This window comes from Schistocerca piceifrons, chromosome 4 (genome assembly GCF_021461385.2).
Source record: "Schistocerca piceifrons isolate TAMUIC-IGC-003096 chromosome 4, iqSchPice1.1, whole genome shotgun sequence".
Lineage (NCBI taxonomy): Eukaryota > Metazoa > Arthropoda > Insecta > Orthoptera > Acrididae > Schistocerca > Schistocerca piceifrons.
This window is the reverse complement of record NC_060141.1, coordinates 338,938,188-338,949,615: the sequence shown is the minus strand read 5'-3', so window position 1 is coordinate 338,949,615 and position 11,428 is coordinate 338,938,188.

Below are 11,428 nucleotides of genomic sequence, written 5' to 3'. Positions count from 1 at the left end.
TGACAATTTCAACTGGTTAAGTAGTTTTAAAGTCGACTATAAAATTAATGAAACTGTGTATCTATTCGTGCGGTGTACGCCAGAAACAAAGCTACCGAATTTTCTTCGTTGAAATTTAGACCAGAATGTGAGACTAACAGGCGGAGAGAGGGTTTCATGGGCCCCTGTGGACGAGTACCGGCTCGTAACTAAGTCAACTAGATGTGAACATGCGAACTCAAATTCGTCCAAATGTATGAAAATTAATACAATGTTCTTATGAATCACGTTAAATGTAGAACAAAACACAACTACAGAAGAAAATATTGGCTTGAAATAACAATACCATCTGAACATGACACACAACCATCATATTTTTGCACACAAAGACCACTCTGGCTGGGTTTAGACTAAGTAACCAGAAACACTTTTACTATATTTTAGTATATCATACACGCTTTGAATCGTATACTCTTCGGAATTTAGAAGCATTTTGCGGAATCGACGGTAGTCACAGTTATCGTGCTTTATCTGAAAACTAACTGTAAATTGATGAAGATTTGTAGTAGCACTTACGATCATACAAAAATATTGTGTTCTGTTGATCGCTCCCAGCCAGGTTTTTAGACATTCTTTCCCTAAACAGCGGTCCGCTTCTTTTGTCTTTGTGATCAGCTGAATAATGAATTGTTTTTGATATTGCACAAAGGTCTCAGCTTCATAAATGTATGCTGCAGAGTAGTTCATTGTTATAACACGATGCCTGCACGTTTACACGCCTCACTCATCCCATAGCTGCAGCGCAGCCGAGTTACACAACTCAGGCTTCCTACTGCGAAGTCCCTCCGTTCGCTCTCCGCGTTGGACCCAGAACACGTGAATTCACAAGTTCTGACGGCGCATGCGAATCTACGCGCTAGGCAAGATTTAGGACTACTCACATGTTACACAGATTTCTTAGGAACTACCTTATTCCACAACGTGACGTGGTAGCACCTACTATGGGGTGGGGAAGGAATTTCGTACGAATTTGCTCCGAAGACAAAACCTCTACTGCTGTGCACTGCAGATAGGGATCTCGCTATTTCGAATGGACTCATGATGGGTTAAAGAATATGTGTGTCATTGAAAGAAAACTACGATACGAACTATATGTACAAACATTAGATACTAGCTGAGAAGGAAAACAGACCTACAGTAAAGGACAAATGATCTTCTTTTTGTGCTTCTTCTCCTTCGCCTTCTTCTCCCTTCATGGATCAGGTGAGTTCGTCTGCTCCGGCCAGCAAGGTGCAGCCATCCCTTCCGTGGGCTTCCTCTTTCTCTTGTCCCTCTAACTTTGAAGTAAAGAATTTGTTTAGTAAGTTTATTTTCGTGCATTCTATCTACACAGTCCCTCCATCTATTTCTGTTTGGATTCATTTTACTGAGCGTTGAATCAGCCTGTAATTCATTTCTGAAGTCTTGAGTTCTGAAGTGGCATTCTCTGGTGTACCTTTTAACACTACGGAGGAATCCCGTTTCCGCACCCTGCTTCCTGCTTGTTATCCTTTTGCGTGGGAACGCAGTTTTGAAATCCGTAGAGCTGTCAGAATCGAATAAAGGTCTTGAGGGCGGGAAGGGAGGGGAGTGGGAGTCACTGAACACACAGAAATTTGTATCGCCGTGTAGTTTCCAAATTATCTGAAATAAACGAACATGTTTTTTTAATCCGCTATAAAACTGCAATAGCGAGAAAGTTTTCGAGATAGTTAATTTTTTTTTCCTAGACAGGAAGAAACAGGTGCAGTTCGGTGGGGTGTTAGTGGGGGGGGGGGGGGGGGTGTGAGCTTTTGCAGCTCCATAGCCCCTCCCTCCCTCCTGGAGTCACCTGTGATAGAGAATAATAGGTATTGCCATGACTTTTCATAGACTTTTGTAGCATAATTCTAGCTGTCCCACAGATCGCGCTAAATTTTAGGATCTTGTCATCAGTTTCACTACAGAAATTTCGTCCTAGGTCGCAGGGCAAATGATAGAATTTTTTTATTAATTTGTGCTTTATGCGACAAGGTAATGGACACACTGAATACAACAAAGCATGCTTCGTTCAAACCGACCAGTGACATTATTATGCCGGCAGCACCTTTCTGCTTGACACTACATTCGCAACATCCAATGACTATAATGGACAACATTAGTGAAGTTTTTGATTTAATGACAAGAAAGTGAGATATTTAACGGTGAGTGAGTGAGTGTGTGTGTGTGTGTGTGTGTGTGTGTGTGTGTGTGTGTGTGTGTGTGTGTTTCTGGAGGAGGGAGGAGGTGCAGGCAATCAGTGGAAATAGCCGACATATTGACCTGTCAGTCTAAAAGCTATTGTATAAGAATATTGGAGAAATGAAAATAACAAGTAAAAACGATACAGCACAGACTGAATTTATTTTTGGTCTTGTAGTAACATGATTAGTGGAATAGGGAAAAGTGAAGACCATATTTCAACTGTAAGTAGGCTGTTTAGGTTTTTATGTTGGTAACGCCACGTAGCGCTCTGTATGAAAATCACTGGCTGTGCTGTGTGCAGTCTGTGGCTGGTTGGCATTGTTGGAATATTTGCTATTGTAGTGTTGGGCAGTTGGATGTGAACAGCGCGTAGCGTTGTGCAGTTGGAGGTGAGCCGCGAGGAGTGGTGGATGTTGGGAGAGAGAATCCAGACTTTTGAGAGCGAACGATCTGGTCGTGTGTCCGACAGAAAAACGAAATTTGTAAGACTGGATGTCATGAACTGATGTATATATTATGACTTTTGAACACTATTAAGGTAAATACATTGTTTGTTCTCCATCAAAATCTTTCATTTGCTAACTATGCCTATCAGTAGTTAGTGCCTTCAGTAGTTAGAATCTTTCATTTAGCTGGCAGTATTGGCGCACGCTGTATTGCAGTAGTTTGAGTGACGAAGATTTTTGTGAGGTAAGTGATTCATGTAAGGTATAGGTTATTGTTAGTCAGGGCCATTCTTTTGTAGGGATTATTGAAAGTCAGACTGAATTCCGCCAAATAAAAAAAAAAATATTGTGCGTCAGTTTAGTGAGGATCAGAATAAGTAAAGAGAGTAATGTCCGAGTACGTTCAGTTTTGCTCAGCTGTTTGAAAATCAACGTAGAGGTTTACCAGCACAGTCATTTAAAATTTTCCAAAAGGGACGTTTCACAACATAAGTATGTGATGTCGAAGCTAATGAAGTCATCTACTAAGCCACGATTTTGCTCTATGAAGTACTGACACTGAACGAAAAAAAAGAAAAGAAAAGAAAAGAAAACCCAGATGGAACTCGTCTGACTGTCCTGTTACACAGATGTAGGTGTTGCCTGACTTCCTTAAATCACTTAAGGCGAATGCCTGGGATGGTTCTTGGCGCATTTAGATCCCAATACTTCCTTAGTCCAAGGTCTGTCCCCATTGACCTCGTCGGCGACCGAACGCTGTGAGCTATTCTTCCATTCTTCCTTTTGACTTTGAAGAAACCCCACTTCTTTAACGTGACAGATATTTTAGCTAGCGGACTACAAAAATAAGCGGTATTGCAGCCATTCGTCCGCGTCTGCACTAATACACTGTAGAGCGCTGGAAAAATGTACTTACGAGAGCAAAATAAACAATTTAACAGCGCGGTGCCTGCGGGCCCGCTCATTTTTCGTCCGCTGTTGTACTAATTGATGTTGTACTCGGTGCCCCTCACACGGCGTGATAACGACTTCACACAGCGCCTGCTAACGAGGTAGCCTTGTTTCCTCCAACGCAGAACCGGCCCCGACGTTATCGGCTCGCCGTAACCGTAAGGGGGGCGGCCTGAGCGGACCGGCTCGCATTCATATTCGTGGCAGATGAAATCAGCGGCCGCTTTCCTGGCGGAGCGAGGGCCCCGGCCGCTAATAAGGCGTCGCACCCCCGGGTGCCATCCATCTTCACCAGCGGGGCCCATTACAAACGGCGCGTCGGCCGACTATTCAATACAGCCCATTGGAACGGACGGGGGACAAGGGCGCCGCGTTTTTGCCGCCCCGTCGCTCGTAAATCATCTTCATAACACACGACCGCACTCAGCGAGATGCTGACCATCCCGAGTGCACACACCTGGCAGCCGCCTGTCGCTGAGAGCACAGTACCTAACTGTACTTGGCGACAGACAGAGTGGAGTCGTACTGACTGAAACTCGGCAGTGTTTCGTAGTTTTCGCAGCATCTTGAAGCTACGCTAGATCTCCTCCGCCTGGTGACGTGCTACATGGGGACGCAGACTTTAACCCGCTTCACACACATTCGTCACGTGGCAGTGCCGTGATCGGTCTTGTACACTGAGAGGACAAAAGTCACGACACACCTCCCACTACTGTGTCGGACTTCCTTTCGCCAAACGTAGAGTACCAACTCGGCGTGGCATGGACTCAACAAGTCGTTGTTAAGTTCCCATTAGAAATACGGAGCCGTGCTGGCTCACTAGTAGTCCACAATTTTGAAAGCATTGCCGGTGGAGGATTTTGTGCACGTGTAAGTAGGCTGTTTACGTTTGATGTTGGTAACGCCACGTAGCGCTCTGTATGAAAATCACTGACTGTGCTGTGTGCAGTCTGTGACTGATTTGCATTGTTGTAATATTTGCTGTTGTAGTGTTGGGCAGTTGGATGTGAACAGCGCGTAGCGTTGCGCAGTTGGAGGCAGTGTTGCCAATTTAGCGACTTTGTCGCTAGAAATGGCGACTTTGGCCTTCGTCTTAGCGACCAAAAAAAACTTTTTAGCGACAAAAATTATTTAGTGACTTATCTGGCGACTTCTGGAATACTGACGACTTTTGAAGTACAAATCAAAACTATTTTGGGCCAGTATTTTCATTAACAAAACTAAGATTTTAACTATAGAATGGGTACTACACTGACTTTGTTCTAGATTTGCTAAGTTAAATTAAGTTCTTAGCAGATCATGTAGCATTTTTCAGCATTTAGTAAACCTGAACGTGGGAATTGCCTACAGAGTAAGAAAACCTTGACTATAGAACAATTCATTATTCATTGCCCACTAGCCTGTTATCGTCGATAGCGTATCGATCTATAATTCTTCAACTTTTGAACTCCCTTTATTTTTCGAATTGACGAAAAACATACGTAATATTAAGTATAATAAAATACGTTTCTGTCCAGCAACCTCTAATTTTTCGAAATGTTAATTTGCAGTCAAATTATTACCACATGCACAGTGGTAATGCAAGAACAATTTGGTGGGGGTATCTCAGACATTACTACGTTTTAAACAATGAACAATAGGACTGATATCGAGTTACCGAGTGAGTAAATTGTTTCATGACCTCCAGTTCGCCTGAGTTTTAATGTATTTTCAGTGATTATAAATTGGTGAAACTTACGTTGTGGTGGCTTACATAATGGATTTACCGCAGAAGAAGGAGCAGTACGCTCAAATAATCGGGATGCGTGGGAGGCAGAACCTGAATTCAATGGGTGCCGAAACCAGTCGTTGGAGACTTATCCAAGGCAAGATGTCAAGTACGTGCGACAGAGTTTTATGCTAAAGTGTGTGATATTAGAAATCATTTGAAAACTATTAAGCATAAACAAAAAATTGATTTAAAAAAACACAAACCACCTTAACTGTGAAAATTGTTCCGAAAACTACAGTTAGAATTGCAAGCAGAGCGGAAGGCGCCCTTTCTTTATTTATTGCTGAACATTGTGCTATTTTAGCTGTAGATCATTTAGGAATACTGTGCAAGAAGATGTTTTCCGGTGATGAGGGCGCTAAAAACTTGGAATTACCGTACAAAGTGCCCTTACATTATAACTGAAGTTTTGGCTCCATATTTTACACAATCATTGGTTGAAGTTATAGGTAACCAAAAATACAGTGTACTAATAGATGAATCCACAGATGTATCAATATCTAAAATGCTAGGTATCGTTATACGGTACCACAGTGTTAACAACCAAACCATTAGATCACCATTTATCTATCAAACTTGCTGTAGTAGAAACTGCAAATGCAAGAAATCAGGCTGCTGTTCTTGTGAATTCTTTGAGTGATCTCAAACTTCCAATCGCTAATATGGTAGGAATTGGCATAGATAATGCTTCTGCAATGGTTGGAATAAACAATGGGCTTTTCGAACAACTCAAGAGAGAATATGGTTTGAAGCATTTGGTATTGATCCATTGCATTTGTCACTCTCTTCAGCTTGCAGTTTCTCACGCCTCAGTGAATACCATACCTAGAAACGTAGTTTCTTGTACGAGAAACCTACAATTGGTTCTCCATTTCACCCAAAAGACAAGAGGAAAACAGCCACTAAAAATTTTGAAGGTCTGTGCAATACGTTAGCTTTCAATTGAACCAGCAATACGAAGAATTCTGGAGCAGTGGGAAGAACTAAAGCTACATTTTAACTTGCCATTGTTCAAGACAATTGTTACACTGCCGATCTTTTGTACAAGATGCATTGTGACGACTCAAATCATCTTTACATGTTTTACTTTAAACATGCTTTAAAAGACGTATAAAAAGCAATAAAAGCTTTTGAAGGAGAAGACAATGACCCCACAAAATTACTAGATACACTTGTATTTCTAATGCAGCCACTCGGACAAAACATAGTTTTTCCAACTGTTGATTTGTTGACAACACCAGTTCCAAGCGAATGTATGTACGCAAATCCGAACCTTGGTTTTATGTTTGAACAGAAATTGTGTGAGTCAAGTTTGTCTGAAGAAAATAAAGTTTATTTGAAGAAGAGATGAATTCAGTTTAATCTGAAACTCATAAAAGAAATTCAACAAAGACTGCCAAGTAACGTTACGATCCTGAAAAAAATGTCGATGCTGAATGTGGTGTCACCGCCAGACACCACACTTGCTTGGTGGTAGCCTTTAAATCGGCCGCGGTCCATTAGTATACGTGATTGCAGACCGAGCGCCGCCACACGGCAGGTCTAGAGAGACTTCCTAGCACTCGACCCAGTTGTACAACCAACTTTGCTTCACTGACAAAATACGCTCTCATTTGCCGAGACGATAGCATAGCCTTCAGCTACGTCATTTGCTACGACCTAGCAAGGCGCCATATTCAGTTACTATTGATACTGAATCATGTACAGTCAAGAGCGACGCTCATCATTAATGGATTAAAGTTAAGTATTCCACCAGCTACGTCCGTTTTTCTAAATTCTATTTTCCTTGTCCTGTTCCAGACCTCACTCCAGCCTGCGTGAGCTAAAACGCGTGCCTTTCGGCTTCCTCTAGTAACCCGGTGTTAGCTCTCCTGCCAACCCACAACACTGAATGTTGAAGAAACACTAAAAGTGAATAAAAATAGTGCTGTAGCGGATGTAGCCAAAGAATTAGGTTTTAGTGACGATTTCATAGACGGTATGCTGCAAGAATGGCATAATATCAACTTCATTAAGTTGATTAACACTGTTCGATTTTGGAGTGAGGTTTTGCACTATAAAAATGCCGCAGGGGAGAACCCTTTTTCTTTGATTTCACAGCTAGCAATGACTGTTCTTTTCCTACCGCATTCAAATGCAGAAGTGGAAAGAATATTCAGTTCTACGAACATTATAAAAACTAAACAACATAACAGATTATCGTTAAAGACAATTAATGCTTTGATCATATTGAGAGACCAGCTGAAGAAACAAAATAAAGATTGTGCATCTTTTGACACACCGTCAGACGTATTGGAGCTTATTGGAACGAACAGAAGTTACTCTTTTGCGATAAAACCAGTCGAAGTGAAACATCATCTTTTGAGCGACGTTCAACCCTCTACATCAACTACAGTTCTGTCAGAGCACGAAACAGAAGAGTTATTCGATCTTCTGAGTGACGACGATGAATAGCTAACATACCGGTATGTATATATTTTGTAACCTAATTTGAGTTCTTGCTTTCTTTTGTTACAAATATAGTTGTATATTTCTAGTATACTTGACTACTGCGATTGAAATAAAAATTTATGTGTTGCGTCAATTATGATAACATGTTTAATTAAACGTTAGCGTATTTTACATGTATGTTGTTGCAAGCGATGCGTCATTTAATTAAGACAATATAGCAGTTACGTATGCGACAATTTTTATTAATATTTTATTAAACCCCCTCCCCCCCGCCCACTGGCTTATTGCACCATTCACAGCACGAAATTTTCAGTACACCCCTAGTAAAATCAGTTTTAGCGACTTTTAGCAACTTTTGATACTGAATCTACCGACTCAGGTTCTTTAGAGTTGGCAACACTAGTTGGAGGCGAGCCGCCAGCAGTGGTGGATATGGGAAGAGAGATGGCAGAGTTTTGAGAGCGGACGATCTGGATGTGTGTCCGACAGAAAAACGAAATTTGTAAGACTGGATGTCATGAACTGATGTATATATTATGACTTTTGAACACTATTAAGGTAAATACATTTTTGTTCTCCATCAAAATCTTTCATTTGCTAACTAAGCCTATCAGTAGTTAGTGCCTTCAGTAGTTAGAATCTTCTTTTTAGCTGGCAGTATTGGCACTCACAGTATTGCAGTAGTGCGAGTAACGAAGATTTTTGTGAGGTAAGTGATTCATGAAAGGTATAGGTTATTGTTAGTCAGGGGCATTCTTTTGTAGGGATTATTGAAAGTCAGATTACGGTGTGTCAGTTTAGTGATGATCAGAATACATAAAAAGAGAAATGTCTCAGTACGTTCAGTTTTGCTCAGCTGTTTGAAAATCAAATAACGTAAGAGGTTTACCAGCACAGTAAAAAAAATGGTTCAAATGGCTCTGAGCGCTATGGGACTTAACTGCGGAGGTCATCAGTCCCCCAGAACTTAGAACTACTTAAACCTAACTAACCTAAGGACATCACACACATCCATGCCCGAGGCAGGATTCGAACCTGCGACCGTAGCAGTCGCGCGGGTCCGGACTGAGCGCCTAGAACCGCTCGGCTATCGCGGCCGGCGACCCAGCACAGTAATTCATAAGTTTTTCTAAGGGGATGTTTCACACGAACTGACCCTTTGATTAAGTCCCATAACTGTTCGATGGGATTCAGCGACCCAGCACAGTAATTCATAAGTTTTTCTAAGGGGATGTTTCACACGAACTGACCCTTTGATTAAGTCCCATAACTGTTCGATGGGATTCATATCGGGGTCATCTAGATGGCAAATCCATTAGCTCGAACTGTTCAGAATTTTCACCAAGCTAATGGCCAAGAACTTTGGCCCGGTGACAAGGTGCATTGTCATCTGCAAAAATTCCATCGTTGTTTGGGAACATGACGTCCATAAGTGGCTGCAAATGGTCTCCAAGTAGCCGAACATAACCGACGACCCGATCTATTGAGTGTAAACACAGCCACCAGCAGCTTTCATAGGGTTTGTTGACAACTTCGGTCCATGTCATCGCGGAGTCTGCGCCATCTCGAATCCCATCATCAGCTTCTATCAACTGAACTCAGGATTCATCTGACCAGGCCACGGTCTTCCAGTCGTCTAGGGTCCAACCAATTTGGTCACGAACGGAGGAGAGGCGCTGCAGGCGATGTCGTGCTGTTAGCAAAGGCACTCTCGTCGATCTTCTGCTGCCATAGCCCATTGACGCAAAATTTCGCCGACTGTCCTAATGGGTGTGTCATAAATTTATATCTGTGGTCATTTTATGCAATGTTACTTGTCTGTTAGCACAGACTCCTGTATGCAAATGCTGCAGCTCTTGGTAGTTAAGTGAACTCCGTCGGCCACTGTATTTTCCTTGGTGAGATGTAATGCCTGAACGGGGGTATTCTCGGCAGTGTGGATCGTGGAATATTAAAATTCCATGACGTTTTTCGAAGTGTAACGTCCCATGCGTCTAGCTCCAACTACCATTCGGCGTTCAAAGTCGATTAATGCCCGTCGTTTGGTCACAATCGCCGGCCGAGATGGCCGAGCGTTTCTAGGCGCTACAGTCTGAAACAGCGCGACCGCTACGGTCGCAGGTTCGAATCCTGCCTCGGGTATGGATGTGTGTGCTGTCCTTAGGTTAGATGGGTTTAAGTAGTTCTAAGTTCTAGGGGACTTATGACCTTAGAAGTTAAGTCCCATAGTGCTCAGAGCCATTTGAACCATTTGGTCATAATCAGGTGGAAAACTTTGCACATGAGTCACCTGAGTACAAATGACAGCTCCGCCAATGCACTAGGCTTTTACATGTCGTATACGCAATGATACCACTATCTGTAAAAGTGCATCTCGCTATCCCACGACTTTTGTCACCTCATTGTACAGGCCAGTTTCGTATTCGGCCGTGGCGTGAAAATTACAGTGCAAATCGTGCTTCTGCTGACGCCGTACCTTGAAAGCCGTATCTATTCCGGCCGATACTGTCTCACTTCACGGCCGTGTCACGGTCGTGTTGTTGTGTTGTCGCGCAGCAATTTATCGTCCTAAACGTGAACGACGAAAACCGTATTGCATTCGTGCGCAACTATCACGTGTTGTACGATGTATCCAATCCCAAAAACATGAACACCGAGCTGAAGAATACACTTTGGAATAAAATATGAGCAGAAATAATAACAGAAGACTGGGAAGTACATACGTGTATATTTCTCTGATTTTACATCAATGAATACAACCAGCTAGGTAAAAGATTACTGTATGAGGGTGTTGGCAATAGCTGCAGCATTTTATATCCATATGTCCCGACATCAGTAGCAAAATAGTTACATGAGCGTCTACAAAAGACAGCACAGTCATGAAGAAAGCCTTTGTGTAATTAAAGAATGGTGATCTGTATTCTGTGGTTCCTGAACAGAAGCGCGTTTCCCGTCCTGTGCAGATAGGAAAAATTCCACATTTCGTAAAAAACCCTTAAAGGCGATTTTCGACATTTCCTCTGTCGGAGTAAGCATCAACTCGTCCACCTTATTGCCCGCAATTGTGTTGCAGGTTTCACGTGCGATCTTGTACTCGTCCAAGAAAACACCCAAGACTATACAGCAGAAGCCAATATTGACGAACGTTGATTTTATATATTTAATTACTAATAAAATGTCAAATTGTGTGTTACTTATATTATGTGCTAACTATCCTCAAGCAAACGGCGAGCGGTTGACTTGGTGTTATTCATTTTCTTCGGTGCGTGTTTCGCTTTTTCAGATTAACTTCCATTTTGATCAATAGCAAGTTAAATAAATTTTCTACCGCTGTGAAATATTTAGAAGACTTTGCTCCATCGTCCGTCAATTTACCCTACAGAATGTGAAATTTCCGTTCTGTTGCTCTAATTTTCCAAGCCTGAAGAAAGTATTTCCATTTTTTCCCTTGTCTTTCTTCTTCTTCGTCCAAAATCCACAGTAATGAGAATGTCGTCCGAGAAGCTCGCCATCCCGGGTGCTCAAGCACGATGCCACACGCCGGAAGAATCACTGACCGTGGTGGTCA